Genomic DNA, 16,366 nt, shown 5'->3' with positions numbered 1-16,366 from the left:
AAGGAGATCATGTGCCCTTTCCAGCCCTATACACCACACTCCCGGGCAAATTTAATTTAGCTGACGCTTTTATTCAAAGCGACTTACAATAAGTGCATTCAACCCTGAGGGTTCAAACCCAGAACAACAAGAATCAAGAAAGTACGATTTCTTCAAAAATAAAGCCAAACTACAAAGTGCTATAAGTACGTGCCATTTAAGTGCTACTAAATTGTTTATTTATTTATTTATTTTTTATTATTTGGACAAGTTCGGGGGGCCGGATTAAAAAGCCCAACGGGCCGTACTTTGCCCATGTCTGTTCTAGACCTTTCTGCTGCACGTGACACAGTGAACCGACAGATCCTTATTTCCTCCGTTCAGGATCTGGGTGTCTCAGGCTCTGCTCTCTCCCTGCTCTCATCCTACCTCAACGACCATACTTACTGGGTAACTTGGAGAGGATCTGTGTCCGAACCTTGTCCTCTCACAGTTGGGGTCCCTCAAGGTTCCTTCCTGGGTCCCCTCCTCTTCTCTCTGTACACCAACTCTCTCGACTCTGTCATTCACTCACATGGTTTATCCTACCATAGTTACGCTAATAATACCCAACTAATCCTCTTTTCCCCAATCTGAAACACTGGTAGCAGCACAAATCTCTGCCTGTCGGACTGACATCTCTCAATGGATGTCTGCACACTACCTGAAAATCGACCTTGAAAAGATCAAACTACTTTTCCTTCCAAGGAAAGGCTTTCCCATCCATGACATGACTATTACCTTTGACAAATCCGTGTTAGCCCACACACCTACTGCTAGGAACCTGGGTGTGGCACTCGACAGTCAACTCTCCCTTACTGCCAACATTACTGCAACAACCCACTCGTGTAGATACATGCTGCACAACTAGAGGACTGGATCTATCTAGATGAATTTGATTAAATATATTTTCAAATCTCCCTCGCTAGGGGTTAAGGGCAGAGGATGTCACACCTTGTTAAAGCCCGATGAGACAAATTGTGATTTGTGAATATGGGCTATAAAAATAAAATTTGATTGATTGATTGACAACATCAGGAGAAAACGTCTCCTCACTCAGAAGGCAGCGCAGGCTCTGGTCGTCTCACACCTGGACTACTGCAACTCCCTCCTGGCTGGTCTACCTGCTAGTGGCATCCGACCTCTGCAGCTCATCCAGAATGCAGCAGCTTGACTGGTCTTTAACCTACCTAAGTTCACTCACACTTCTCAGCTCCTCCGCTCCCTTCAATGGTTACCAGTGGCTTCCCCTATCCACTACAAGACACTATTACTTGCATACCGTGCCGCTAACGGATAGGGTCCAGTCTACATCCAGGACAAGGTCAAACCTTACACCCAAGCCCATCCACTCCGCTCTGCATCTGCCAATCGGCTTGTTGCTCCCTCACTGCGAGCTAAACACTCAACAAAATCAAGACTGTTTGCTGTCCTGGCTCCTGAATGGTGGAACAAGCTCCTCTTTGACATCAGGAAAGCAGATGGTCTGCACATCTTCCATGGCAGACTAAAGAGACATCTCTTCCGACTATACCTTGGAAAAAATAATGTTTTTGATAGTAGCACTTTAGTAGCCCTTACTCTATATGGCACTTACCTATAGCACTTTGTAGTTTGGCTTTCTTGAAGAAAATTGTACCTGCTTGATTCTTGTTGTTCTGAGTTTGTACCTTCATGGTTGATGCACTTATTGTAAGTCACTTTGGATAAAAGCATCAGCTAAATTAAATTTAATGTCATGTAATGTTCATGTTTTGTTATAATAAACAGTTATTTGTACAGATGTACAAATTGGTAAATCCCCCAAAATGTTTTAGGAGATAGGTTTAAAACATTGCTTCTAACAAATGTGTAGCTCAGGCTAGATGTAAAATTTGAGGATAATAAAAGTATAGTACATTTTACATTTTTTTAATGCAAAAGCAATTTTATTTATCATTCAGCGGTCAAAGTTGAATTATGACATCTTCTGTAAACAGTGGGGAAATAACTATACTTCTTACCTTCTTTTTTAATCGGCCAAATAAATTTGTATAACCTTGGGGTTGTTTGAATCGTGTCTGACTTGTGTTCTTCTTGGGTCTCAATTTAGTACAGTGTTGCCATTATCAAAAGCATTGATAACACAAAGTACAAAAATAAGTCCTCCTGGAGAATTATCATGTAATTTGTACCAGCTGCATCTAAACAGGTCACTTTCACCTTCAGTGATGAAACCATATTGTCCTTTGAGTCAAGTGTGACGATGACCCAGGGCACTACAACAACCTGGGTCCACAAGATGTGACCCGGGGCCATACTTTAGATTATGAGGTCAAAGGTCAGAATTTCAGCTGTCGCAGAGAGGCTGTTTATGCTTTCCTGCCTTCAAAGTGAAACTCAAAAAAGCATGAAAAGTTAAAATCACAACTTGGAGACTCTGGAATTTCAAGTGATTAAATGTATGTTTTGAGGGGGAGAGGAGTTTTTCTTTTCTTTTTTTGGTTGGCACTGAAAATTGTCATGGAAACTTAGAGGGAATTTAGGCTGATCTTATGGTGTGTCATGCCCGTAACTAATGACATGCCGCAAGCGTTATTCCCTAATATAGGCACAGCCAGGAATAACATTGCTGGCTTTTCTCAAATGAAATCACAGAGAAAAAGAAAGCTCCTGGGGCTATACTGTATGTGCATGTTCTCAAGCACAATACTTGCAGATTTTAATGCAGTACACCCCTCATAACACCCAAAGAGCACAATCCAGCACATGTGCACTTTTATCTCTTACATTATTCCTTCCAAACCCCAGCGTGGAAACCTAATTAATCTGATAATGTTAATTTCCTGTTTTTGTATGGAGGATGAGGATAAATGCTGCTTTTCTTCCACTGCCAAACCTGTTCAGTGGAGTGCTCTATCTCTTCCCCACATTGTCTTACATGCTTTTTTCTGCAGGAGAACATTGTGACGCACACAAAGCACAGTTAAAACCGTATCCAGATTGACTGATAAAGACATGGACAGAGCAGAACGCTCTGTAATCATTTCCTTTAATAAAAAATTATTAAAGGAAAATATAAAAAAATATCAGAAATGCATGATTAATTGCCCCAACCCCCAGACGGCTAGTGAAGTAAGAAGCAATTAGATTGTTTACTCAAGCAGAAGTATCTCTACAATAATGTGAAAATTACTATATTATACATACAATCGATTTAAAATCCTGCACATAAAGTATTGCAGCTAAATGTACTTAGGTATTAAAGAAAAAATCCCCTTCTCCCAATGGAGATTTGGATTTACCCAAGTCCAGAATTTGGTTCAATGTGATGAGAATTACTTTCCACCTCTACAAACCCCTCCACCTACATAGTTGATAAACGTTCTTCGTGGTGGAAGAAATATTTAGGGCCCTCATAACCTTTGTGCAGGAAAAATACATTAAAAACAGTATTGGTAGAACATGTCAATTTAAAGGAAAAAAATGGTTTGATACCTCAGTGTGGCTGAGGTGGAGCTAGTCTGAGCTACCTGAGGTTCAACAGATACATTTTAAGGGTCATGAGAAGACTAATGTGATTACAGATTAAGTTTTGACACAAAGATAAGTTTGAAGTGTTTCTGAGGACTGTGGCAGTGACACTGGAGTTTGTAGGAATTTCGGAGCTGAAAAGGTTGGAAACCACAGTTTATTCTTTAACGGTGTGTTGTATTTCATGGTATCCACGGTGTAAAATCGTTAGTCCTAATCCGAATTTGAAAGTGCAGCTTTCAAATAAATGTACACAGTACAATGTCTTTGAGAGGAAGTAAAAAATATCTTGAAAAGGAAATATACAGGTTAAGCACAGAACCTCAAAACCCTGCTAAAGAATAGTACTTGAGTAAATATACTAAGTAACTTTCCATCATTGCTCCTTACATAATTTCTTCTCCTTTGAAGTTTATCCACTTTCCTCCATTTTCTCTGTGGTGGAAAATTTAACGTTCTGGCTTGGTTCCTGGCTTCAGGTGATGTTTGGTCTTCCCTTCAATCCTCTCTTCTTTCTTTTCCTCTCCTGTCATCTCAGCTCCCACCCCCTGCCAGTCTGGCTGTGAAAAGACAGGAAGTTGGTAGGGAGGTGGGGAGGGATGGACACAGACTTAAAAGAGGCCAAGCTTCATTGTTTACATGAACTGGACTCGAGCTCTACGTGTGCACCCATCTTCAGTTAACCTCTGAAAGCATAGCAGCCCCAGATCATCTCGCTGAACAGCAGAAGCATGCTAGAGAGGAACAGGAGCGAGAAATACGTGCTGCCTGGAGGCAGGCAGTAAATCAAACTGTTAACGATAAAATAGGCGTGGAAGGCGTTCCTGCTTTATTAGTCTGGATTGTGGCAAAGAGCTGACAGAATGCCAACAATTGAATTCAAAGTTTTATAAATGAGTGTTCCTGCCATGCAAGACCAGGATCACCCCCTGTACATCACAGGGCCATGAAATATCCTCCTAATTTCTTTGGCACCTGAATGAGAAGCCTTTTAAAGGGGCAAATTGCAACCATACTGAAGTGGTCTTGGCAATATGTAGTCAGATTTTTGTAAGTTATTTTGTGTTTTTCTTGCTAGATGTGGGCCATTATGTGTAACCTATCCTACCCTCATGAATACACAGCTGAGGATGTTTAAATTCAGCTTAGGGACATGCACACAAACGTGCACGTTAATATGGGCTCGACCTCAGTGAAACATGACTGTTCATGTCTGTGAATGTTAGATTTCTCTTTGTTTGAAAGAAGGGTGCATCTTTTTTTTCAGTGATTGACAGATGTTCTGGGTGGAGTGACATAATTTTCTAACCCAAAATTCTATCCAGAAGTTTTCTTTTAATGCTTCTTTGCTTGTTTGTTTGTTTAAGATGGTGATATCTTATTTGCAGATTTCAGTCTTCATTTGGCTGATTCATCTGTCATGCAGAGACCTGCATTCATCCACCCCCCGCCTCCACCATTCCACTGAACAGTTCACCTAAAACGATCTCTCTGATGTGACAGCAAACTGACAGCTAATCAAAACAGAATTGTCTCGTTTGTAAAAATCACATTTTCATTGCACTGACCTGTATTTCATTTCTCCTCAGGCAATTTGTAATGTACAGTTTAATCAGTGAGACAAGAGAAACAGGCGGTATAACTGTAAATTCATAACATTCCAGTAGCTGCATGTATTACACATCAAGTTTCTACTGTAGTGTTTTATAAGTATGTTCATTTTAGAACCACCATCTTATGGAGTTACAGTTGGTCGAAGTAGTTGGGCTTGACCAGGGGTGGAATGGAATTAAAGCAATAAAGTCATTTTGATCTTTTGTTAGGGGTGCAACAGATTACAAAACAAGTTTTTGCTTGGCCCACTGTCTATAAGTATGATGGTTTCTTGCTCCAGCCTTTTCCAGCCGTCAGTATAATAAATTAGGAAGCCATAATGCTCCCATACATTTGAATTAATGGATAAGGATGTTTCCTCAGATCCTCCTCTTCTCCATTTCACATATGCTTCACTATCAACTGCTTTTAACCTGCATTTACAATCAAAATATATAAAAATGTGCAATTAATCCGTAGTTCAAATGTGTTTTCTATCTTTACCAATTTTCCAAATATCTGAAATATTTACAGAGGAAAAACAGAAGTCACACAAAGTTATCAGGGAAATAAAAAAATGAAACCAGCCAAATAAGCAGGTGCTCTAGAGAAGAAGCTACTGAATTGATGCACAACCCAGCGACAACATGCGTACATGTCACACGATGAACAGGTGTATGATTACACTGAAGTATTTTACTTCTACTTGAATACAATTTCCAAACACTACTTCCTCCTGTGGATTGTGCAACACACCTTTTGCCCTCACTGTAATGTAGACACACCTTTCCGTGCTGTGGTTTAACCTGTAAGGGATGGTGGCTTTTATTAGCAAACATTAGCAAGCTCTAAGAAGATACTATGTAATAAATGGTATAATGAGGACATTCATTCCTGTGAAGTGCAGATGCTCAGTGGTTTCTTATGCCAAAAGAGTTTTTGAGTTTTTTCTTTGGCACTAGAGTCCTCTCCAGTGAGACTGGTTAAGGGTATTTCATACTTTCTCCATGCAAGCAGACTTATTCCTTATTCAGATTTGTTGCCTTCTGTGGGGTTGGGCTTGGTGCGGGCACTCATCTGTGGCAGAGGAAACGTGCGGAGCTGCCTCAGTAAGAGCAGTAACAGGAGAGTAGATTGTCTAATCCTCCTTCTCCTTCAAATGCAGTAGTGGCTGGACTGAGAGGAAGCTGCTGACTGACACACACACACACAGAGACGAGTGGTGCGGACAAAAAGACGCATAGTGGTGCGGAGTGTTGAAGTGTGTTAACCTTAATAAATATTTTAAAAGGTGCTCTGTGTTCTGTGTGTTCTGTGCTGCCTCAACCCACAGTAGTAGCCGCCTGTGTTACACCTTCCTACACACACAAATGTTGAACGTTAGAACATTTAAATAATTCAGCTCTTACACTTCCTGAAGGATCAACTTCAGATCATTCTAAGTTGCTTTGGGTTAGATATGTTCATTGTTTTGTTCCTCTTATAATGATTTATGCTAGAACAACAGGTCTGTTGAGGCCAGTGTACATCACATGATCCTTTGACGGTAAATATGGTCACTACAAACTAGCTTTAGAGCCCAACACTGTTCCTGAGGGCTTAGTGTAACTAGAAGTACTATGTAAACATTACTATACTGTACGTCTTACTGTTTCACTACAGCAGCTGGCTAGTAAATTTGACTATGGGACTGGCTACAACACAATTAAACAAAAAACTCAAGAATTTGATTAAAAAATGCACCAGGAATTTGCAACAGACTGTGACTAGGTCGTCTTTATTTAACAACTGAACATGCTTACACGTGTGTTATGCAGATGTCACTCGTAGCCAGCAGTGATTAACCCTGACTTTAATAGATGTGATTGCTAACACACCTGCTTGGGCTGGGCGAGTAATTGAATTTCAATTACAATTATGTTTTCCAATGATTATGAAAACAAAGTAATTGGCATGAAACGATTATTGTCCCACGTCTCGTTTTGCAATGAGGCTCTAGACAGGGAGTGTTTCTGCTGCGTGTCTGCAGCGCCACTGCAATGGGAGGTTTCTGGTATAACGACAGTACTTCCTCGAATAAAAGGCTGGTTTATGTACTTAGCTTATTGACAGGACACATTATAGGTCAATTATCTTGTACCATGCATGTCCTCCCTCCAGTGCTGAAGACCTAGGCTCAATTTATACTTTACATAAACACCAACAAGTGTCAAGAGTTACAAGTTCTTAGGACACTGACAGTACATGAAGTATGAAGTTGTGTTGTTTTGATTCGCTCTTTATGAAAATGCACACACACAAAATGAAACATATTACGACACGCAAAGTCAGGACTTCAGGGTTAAAGAAACTGAAATGATCCGGATTCATGATCCCACATCATTGATTAATAACTAAATAAATGTGGTTGTTTGTTTGAGCAGACACACTCACACATACAGTCCTGCAGACGGAAGAAACATTCTTCCTGCAGATTATGACTCAACGCAGTGTTTAAACTTCATTGTTGCAGAAGATGCAACGCCCTGTTTATCTATGAACACAAACATATGAATTCAGACGGCTTTTTTGAAGATTAGATTTGTGTGAGTGATTAGAAAACGGCAGAGGAGCCGAATAACACAGCTTAACCACGCTGCTCACTCAGGGAATGTAGATGCTCAAATATTTGAACATGTCGTCGAAATTATATATTTATATTTTAAGTTCAATAAGGGTGTGATGTTTCCAAAGTCAATGAGTAATTGTGTTAAATAATCGTGATTACAATATTGTACCTAAATAATCATAATTTGGATTTTTGACCTGCCATGCACCAAGTTGCATGACCTGAGTTGGATCATGCCACTTCAAAAAATAATAAACAATGAAGACCTATCCAAGTCATGAAATGCTGTCATCAATCTGTTTCATTTCCTCTTTCCATATTGTAAATTATAAATTTATATTGTAAATGTAAGAATTCCTGACTCACACATGTCTACAGAATACTGTAGCTTGCATGAAGAAAGTTAGCATAATGTTTACGTTAAGCTAGCTACACAAGAAAGTTCTTTATCAAAAAGATCTCACAATTAAAATCAAAGGTATAATTGAAATTCATGAACTGTTAGGGCTTATCTTAGCAGTCATGACCAGCTAGACTACCCTCTCAAGTGACAAAGTTTATGTTAATGATCAAACCTGATAAACATGATCCTCCTCATGAACAAGTGGTATTCTTCAGGTTAAACAAGGAAAAAAGAGCTTAGTGGATAGAACACTTGTAATAACAAGCCCCACAGAAAGCAGAGAATGAAGGTGAGAACACAGAGAATGGGGCATAATGTTTATCATAAAAAAACATGTACTTAGAAATAAGTGTCACTGTGTATCCAGGTGCTTTTAGACTTCGATTTGTCGAACAGACGATTGTTTGCATGGGAATGTGCAGCAGATTACTTTTATGTTTTTACTAGTTCAATTTAGACAAAGACAGGAAGGCTGCGATCTCACAGTGAAGTCGTGAGAAAGAAAAAGAAAACAAATAAGCCCCAGAGGTTACTGCCGGAGTTCCTATGGCTTCAATCATGCACGCCATAATTGGTTCAAACTGAGGAGCAATCATTTCACACTTGCAGTCAAATGTGTCTTTGAACATCAAGGCATGTGCTGACATGACTGCATTCTTTTCACTCTGATTGCTCTGAGTGTATTTTGCATATGGTGTGGAAAGTCCCCTGGATCAAAATAACACAGTAACAGTGTCTTTAAGACAGTGTCATGTTACCATGGCACTCCAGTGCAGAGTACTATTTCAGCCCTCACATTAAAGTGGTAAAGTAAAAGCCATTGTTTTTTATTTTAATTGGACAGGTTTCTAATCATACGTTGGCTAAAGTGGAGGAGATGCTTCAAGCTTAGTGTTGTGAATTTCCTAAGATCTTAATAAATATACACTATGTGTAAACAACCCCCTTCTATTTGTAACAGTTGGTGCAGCTGCTATTATTGAAGCTGCAAGTTTACTCAGGCAATGTTCAGTTAAAAGTCTACACCAACTGAAAAGGTCCTTCATCTGTGGACCTGGGCTTGCCACACACATTGTGCACTTCTACAGTACTAAGTGAGAAGCCACTAATACTGATGAAGAAGAAATTACTGGGGAGAATATAATACAGAATAATATGGAGTTCAAAAATGTCAAAAGTTATCTGCAAAAAGATTTGGAGACGTTGAATGTAGAAGAGTTCGGCCAAACAATTGTTATTAGACTGTGTTCAAGGTATTTAACATTTTCTCAATATGCCTTCTCTTAAGCTTTTTTGCTTTATTATTTGATCCTTCAATACTTACGCCAAATAATAGCCTAAAGCAATCAAATCAACTTGTTGAAACATTTAATTCTTATTATAATAGAATTCTTAAACTGTTATCAGAAACATAATTATGTAAAGGTATACTTCAATGAAACACCTTTTTTGTTAAGTGGTTCAAATTATATTATATTAATTTTACTCAGGCTTTTAAATCTAATCTTCTAGAGCTTCCTTCTCATTTTACAGCAGTTTTTTGCCTTTTTGCCTCCTTTACCTCTTAAGTCACGGATCTTCCTCTCTCAAGAAGATGATAGGTCTGATAGATCAGGTGTTAGCAACATGTGGATTGAATGGTCAATGTGGAGTTTTGGTTCTGGTGTTGTCGAATGGATTTCTCGTGATTATCTTGGACAAGCAGGTCTGTTGTCAAGCCTTCTCCTTTGTCTCTTTTTTGGCTTTTTTGACATAAACCACATAAAAGACAGGGTCTTGTTCTGGCCCTGCCTTTCAACAGGTGAATCTATTTGTTATTCCCTGCCACTATTCCATAGAAAAGTCAAAACAGTCAGGCAGTGTGGATGCCTTTCCGCAAATAACTCACACGTAAAAATGTAAACACATAACATGCTTTTTCTCTGTTTTGCTTAAATTACTGCAGCCATTCATGGTCATATGCATGGCGTGCTGGTTATCTTGCTAGTTGGCTGTGGCCGTCAGCCTCCACTACCTGAGAGCAGCAAGTAGTGGAATTGCTCAATGTTGTCTGCACAGCTGTGTTAGCCTTACATTACCGTTTCATCCCATCCATGAAGCTTGTGTACTTCTAAGGCTGTTAAAAGCTGGTGAACAATAGCATTCTGTGTCCCATTCTCTGTTATCTGTCCTTTACTCCTTTATTGAAAAGGCTTACCTCATTTTCTATTAACTACATGAAAACAATGATTTTAGCCAAGGATGGGCTCCCCTCGCGATTCTGGAGCATTCTTTAATCTCGGTTATGAAGATGTAACAATGCCGCTTTTGCGCTGCAAAGAAGAAGAGAAAAAAAGCAGCATTTATACAAATATCTCAAATCTTAAGTAAGCGTATTATGGGCCTTTGTTATTGAAAGGCAATAACAGATTGTTTGAATGGATCACTGGAGGCTGTGTGTGAGTGCCTGTCTGAATATGCAAGTGTGCATTAGAGCTCATGTTAGTGAGTTTGCTGTTGCAATGGAACAACCTTATTATCCCGAGCAGGGGACATAAGCATTGTTATTTATTCTTGTAACAGGAACCTTTACTTTCAGCAGTTTTGTTCCCCCTACATGGCTTTTTTATACTCGTGGTCAAAACCAGGATCTGGACCAGCAGACCATCCGCAGGCTGTAAAGTCCAGGATTCACAATTGTCTGTGAACAACAGCAAGTTCCTCCTGAATCCAAAAGAGACGAAGAGGATGGGGACTGGACTGTCAGCCAGAGATTTTGTGTTAATTTCTGCTGTGGGGTCTTCAAATTAAAATTGTAGTATTCATTTAAGTTAAAACCCATGAGCGATCTATAAGTACTGCTTCAACTTGTCAAAATCAAATTATCACAAAACTCAACTTATTAACACATTAAAACATGCTGCGTTTGACCACTACTTAACATTTCTTTCAGCTTCTGAGCTCTGCAAATGTCTTCTTTTCCAGTCACTGTGGGCCATATAATCCAAACAGTATTCTAATGTGAGTGCCAGTGTCTTTTCACAGATATTTCCATTGAGAAAAGAGTGTATGTGGCCATGTAGAGAAATAACTGCACTCAACACATTTTTTTAGATCACTGCTTTTCTGAGCGATTATAGCTGAAAATCTCTGAACTTTTCAGAAAGATGCTGCTATTGTCTCTGTAGCTCCCTTCATGGCAACCCACCAAAATGGCCTGGACTACCCTTCTATCCAAGACAATGGGGCAGATTGGGAGAATTTGTGGGAACAGTGGGACACTGAAAGTTGCTGGTCAGCGTTGTGCTTTTATCATCATACACAGTATAAGCCTGTCGTTGGCTGTGTAATGCAACAGCACAACTCCCTCCTCAAAGCTTTCAAAGTGTGACAAGCTCCAAACAATGTAAGAGAGCGAGCATCGCTGGTTGGGGCTGGAAAAAAAACATATTAAACTAATAGAAATAAAACAGCAAAGGTGTCAGTCTACCACTAGAGAGGTGATCATAGGTTGCCAAGATTGTTTTGTCAAAGAAAGAAAGAAATTGGTAATAATGTTTTGACGATGATGGAAAAAGCTGTAGTTTGTAATGTTTGTAGTAATTTTCCATTTGATGCCAAACCTTGCATGTGAATATTTTACTCTTAACTTGTGCAGATGAAATGAATAGGTTACACAGAGCAGTTATGAAACTGGTAGACAGAATCTAATGAGCTGAACAAACAGCAATCATACTCAAATAATTAAACATTGTAATTAAATTATTATTTAAGAAAACATTTTAGTGGTTCATTGCTTTCTCATAAAGTTGGCTATATTCAAGAGACATATTTAAAAGGACTGTCTCTAATATGGCATACGGTCCAACGAAGCTCGATTCTAAAGTTTCCTTAATGCAAATTAATTCAGTCTTACATTTTTCACACACCATGCCTCCATTTTGAAATATACAGATTTTCAGGGTTATTTTCTCACACTTGCAGAGCTTGCAGAAGATGTTAAACAATCATTTTCACAGGCTGTATAGAACTTCCTATGACCAGTAACTGTATCCTCATGTTTAAGATAGGTGTCCCTTTAATCTAATTCATTTGTTTATATTCAGACCGTCTGGAAAATATCTGCTGTGTTTATGGAAAATGTTACAAGTTTTGATATTTGTGTTGTGACTCATCTATTTAAAGCTGAGTAATGAAATAAGCCTTTAGTCACACTGCCCGACTTTTATTTGCAAACATCAAGCAGATATTTGATATCCAAAGAGATGTAATTATTTTAATGAAAATAAAATATTCTGACTCAGCATAAATGTAATTATGTCTGTATAGGCGGAAGATGGTAAATGTTGTTGTTAAATCTTTAAATTCTTCAACCTTTCCAAAGTACACCGCAGGTCCCAACCCTGTCAGTTTGACGAGAGTAAGCAGCATGAGTCATGCCTGTGAGAGCAGATTCAGTATCACAGCTGTGTGTTCCCAGGCTTCCAGAAGCCCCGCTGTCCCTCAGACACCATAAACACACACTTTTACAAGGTGATTTGTGTATGACTGTGGTTTTGCAGTCGGTAAAGAGTCCAACCCCTTATGGGTGAATAATGAAGGTGGGCCCGTGCACAGTGACATGTTTGCCCCTCGCCCCCAATGCAGTGACACACACACACTCATCCATGTTCCCCACCTGCTTGCAGTTGGCATTCCTCCACACTCTGGCTGAGGTTGAACAAATATATAGAGGCGTACTGCGGCTGTAGCAGTGTTATCAAAATGAGGCGGGCCGAGCCAATGTCAGTAGCTGCGGGGGGGTAATAAAAATAAAATGCCTCCTATTGAGGCCATGTTAACGTCTTGGGAGGTTAAAGTTAAGATGTGTGTGAGTATACAAGATGTATGTGTTTGTGTGAATTAGGGGGAGCGAGTCAGACAGCAGGGCTCGGTTTGTCTGGATTGCACTCTGTGGTTTTCTGGTGTTTAGTCTCAGAGGAAGCAGTGGGGGAAAGTTCTCCTTCCCCTCCTACTGATTTGCCTTTTTAAACAAACTGAAGTTTGTCAAAACCCTTCAGATCTGTGAGGACATTTGCCCTATGTGTAATAATAAGGTGATAAACACTTTATAGAGGGGTGCTTCATTATGTGGTCAAAGATTAAAATGGCCCTATTTTAAATGTTCAGAATATGGAATCAAGCATTGAAGCTGATTGCCAAATATTTCATCGTTTACCAATGTCAGTCAAGAAAGTTGCACCTTTGACAGGTTTTTACAAAACCTCCTGATTAATCATTCCTCTCTCTTCCTCACAAATGCCTAAGTCTATGTTTGTTTGTTTGTTTCTTGCATCATTTACCTCTCCTCCTCTTTATTTTAACAGATAACGCCACAGTCTGCAATTCTCTCCTCATTTCACCTCAACCCTCCTCCTCTCTACTGCCCCTCCACCGCCTCTGATGTTTTATTTCACCCATCTATCAGAAGATATATAACAAGTACCCGCTCTGAAATCTCGATGAGCACCAGCTGTCATTCTGATCTGAACAGTTACTGAGTCACACGTTTATCCTCATTTGAAACCAATCATCATCCACCCCTTACGCCACAGAGGACGTTTGGGTAATTAATTAGTCCTGCTGCAGCCTGATGTCTACACATGGGATGGGGGGGTTTATTAATTTTTGAAACATTGCATTAGCTCCCCAAATCTCAGCAGGTCCCTGGTTAACTGGTGTTATAGAAAACTGTCATTATCTGTGTCTCAGTACTGCAAAACTGTTCATGGTAAAATATACAAAAGTCATGTGTATCATTGAGATTTCCAATAATAATATATTTTGCCTATTAGGTACTGTGTTGTGAAGTTGACAATCAACATTCTGTTTCAAATTCTGCTATCTGCTGGTAACATGACTCAGTTATAGAGATACCGTCACAGACATTTACAACTATTAGACACAACATTGGACAGTGCCCCTCAGTCCCTCCTGATCATAAGCGTCACCTCTGGGGTAGCTACAACACTACCGGCTGTGTGCAGTATACTGTCACAGTTGTGTATTGTGTAGTAAGACACAAGCCTATGCTTCAAACTTTGCAATTCTTAAATCCCTCTGATCAGTCTTGTCAAAACCTTTGCAGCTGTTTGATCAAGGCAGCTGGATGATGACAGGATACAATGAAGGAGGGTAAGGCAGGGCGAAAAGTTACACTATGTTTTTTTGCCACAGTTTTTAAATTACAATTCAAGCATGAGCTGTTCAGATGTGTGTTCAGGGTTGATATTAATTTGTACGTCCACATTATCTGAATTATCTCAAAAACAACATGAAGCTCTTCGTACTGAACATATTTGTTGGAAGGTGTATTCAGTTAACCTGCAGCTGGATTATGAAATATGTGGATTGTCAACACTTAGGCGCTCCTGTCTGTAATTGTCATTCCAAAGGTGAATAATCAACCCCAAAATTATTGATCATGACCTTATAAAATGCATATGTTTCTCAAAAGCTGCTTCACACATGCCCTGCAACCCTTGATTTATCTTGACATAAATGAGCTGTATGAGAAGACACAAATGTCCATGTCAGTTGGACCAGACATTAAAGGGACTTTACCCTGCCAGCTCCCTGCTAGAGTCTGTGTCTGTGGAATGTCTGATTGACTATGGCTGGACATTGGCTGAAAAATTCAGAGCGAAAGAGTGACCATGCCGATGACATTTCTATCTGGCCTGCTGCCTCTCTCCCCAGATCTATCTCATGCCTAAACCGAATTCAGTGTTTCCAGTCGGTGAGAATGCGACGACTTCCTGTTGTGTGCTGCATGTGGGAAAGGGCAACTCAAAATACAGTAGTTAGTGAGAGAAAATAACTCAACTCTATTTAACCCCATGTTCAGGATTTCAGCCCAAGGGATGATTAAAGTTACTATTCAAATTTCACTCATGTGCTCGGCCCTTATCACATGTGAGCAGCTGACCACATGTCTCAAACTTTGGCTTGTGTGGGTGAGTCAGGAATTTTCACGGGACTCTTTTGGGGATCAGGCATTTGACATTTTCACAGATTTCACCAGTGAAAAATGTATGTGTCAAGATGACACAAAAAAAAGAAGGTGTATTTTAGGGGACAGGGTGTGTGCAGTTTGAAAAAAACACCACCTGTGGAAAAAATGTATTTGATATGCACTTTGAAGTTTTATGTCAAGGCCCATTAGCTAATATAGATGGGTAGAGATTTATCCTCTACACATTAACCAGCCACCGTTCTTTACATAGTGAAACGGTTTTACACAAAGTCAGAGGTTAAATAAAAGAAACATTGAAACAAGCTGTAATAGCTTCCTCATTCCTTCCCCCTTTACTTCCTTGGTGTACAAAGGCCTCAAGGGAGAAAGAAACAAGTATAGAAGGAAGGGCAGTACAAGGTCACTGGTCAAATAACAGCACTAGTGAAAGGTGCTCTTTCTAAGCCCATGGCCAATCCTTCCACCAAGTTTCATAGAAACCTGTTTAGTAGTTTTTGCGTCATCCTGCTGACAAACAAAGAAAAATAACAACTGAGGAAGCCAATGCACACAATGCAAATTGTACATCTTGGCCAGTTTGCTTAAGTGATCATGAAACCGACTCTCTGTGAAAGTTACTTTGATGCAATGACATTTATTTGTACTGGTTACTAGTTAGCAGAAGGTGTTTCTTTTCAACAAAGCTCTCTCGGGGTCACTTGAGTCTGGCTGGTAGGGAATCTGTCAGCAAAGTTGAGGGGAATGTCGTCTGGGCTGGCACCCTGCACAGCCCAGTCCCCACATTGTTCACAGTATTTTATAGAAGAAATGGGGTTAAATTAAAAAATTTGTATGTATGCTGGGAGTTTTACATCAATGGACATCTTACAGTTGCATAAGTATAATGATAAAAAAAGAAATGGAAACAAAGACAGAGACAAACAAAATGGGAAGGTAGAGTGGATCCTGCTGTACGTGTTATATTTCCATGTAACACAGACATGTACGAATCAGATTCAGTTGTTCTAACCATAATGATTGCATTTGTGTTCATCATGTGCCTGTTTTTGCCTTCATCTCCCTTAATCGCTGAGCTGATATCAGAAGCATTCCACAGCTACTGTACATCACCACAGCTACAAGAGATCTCCCTGTGTTGATATTTGTAATTACATGGCTGCCTCCTTTCGCAGTCAAGCTATAGTAAAAAATATAGCAATAGTACAAATGTGCCATAATTCGATTTGAATGAAGTCAA

At 39.6% G+C, this 16,366-nt stretch overlaps 1 pseudogene; it reads left to right on the top strand.

Moving 5' to 3' along the window:
* The first annotated feature begins 294 nt into the window (after positions 1-294).
* The window catches only part of LOC133021301 (uncharacterized), a 69,375-nt pseudogene continuing 53,303 nt past the window's right edge, over positions 295-16,366 (top strand).

This window comes from Limanda limanda, chromosome 16 (assembly GCF_963576545.1).
Source record: "Limanda limanda chromosome 16, fLimLim1.1, whole genome shotgun sequence".
Classification (NCBI taxonomy): Eukaryota; Metazoa; Chordata; class Actinopteri; order Pleuronectiformes; family Pleuronectidae; genus Limanda; species Limanda limanda.
This window is presented reverse-complemented; position numbering and strand designations above follow the sequence as displayed.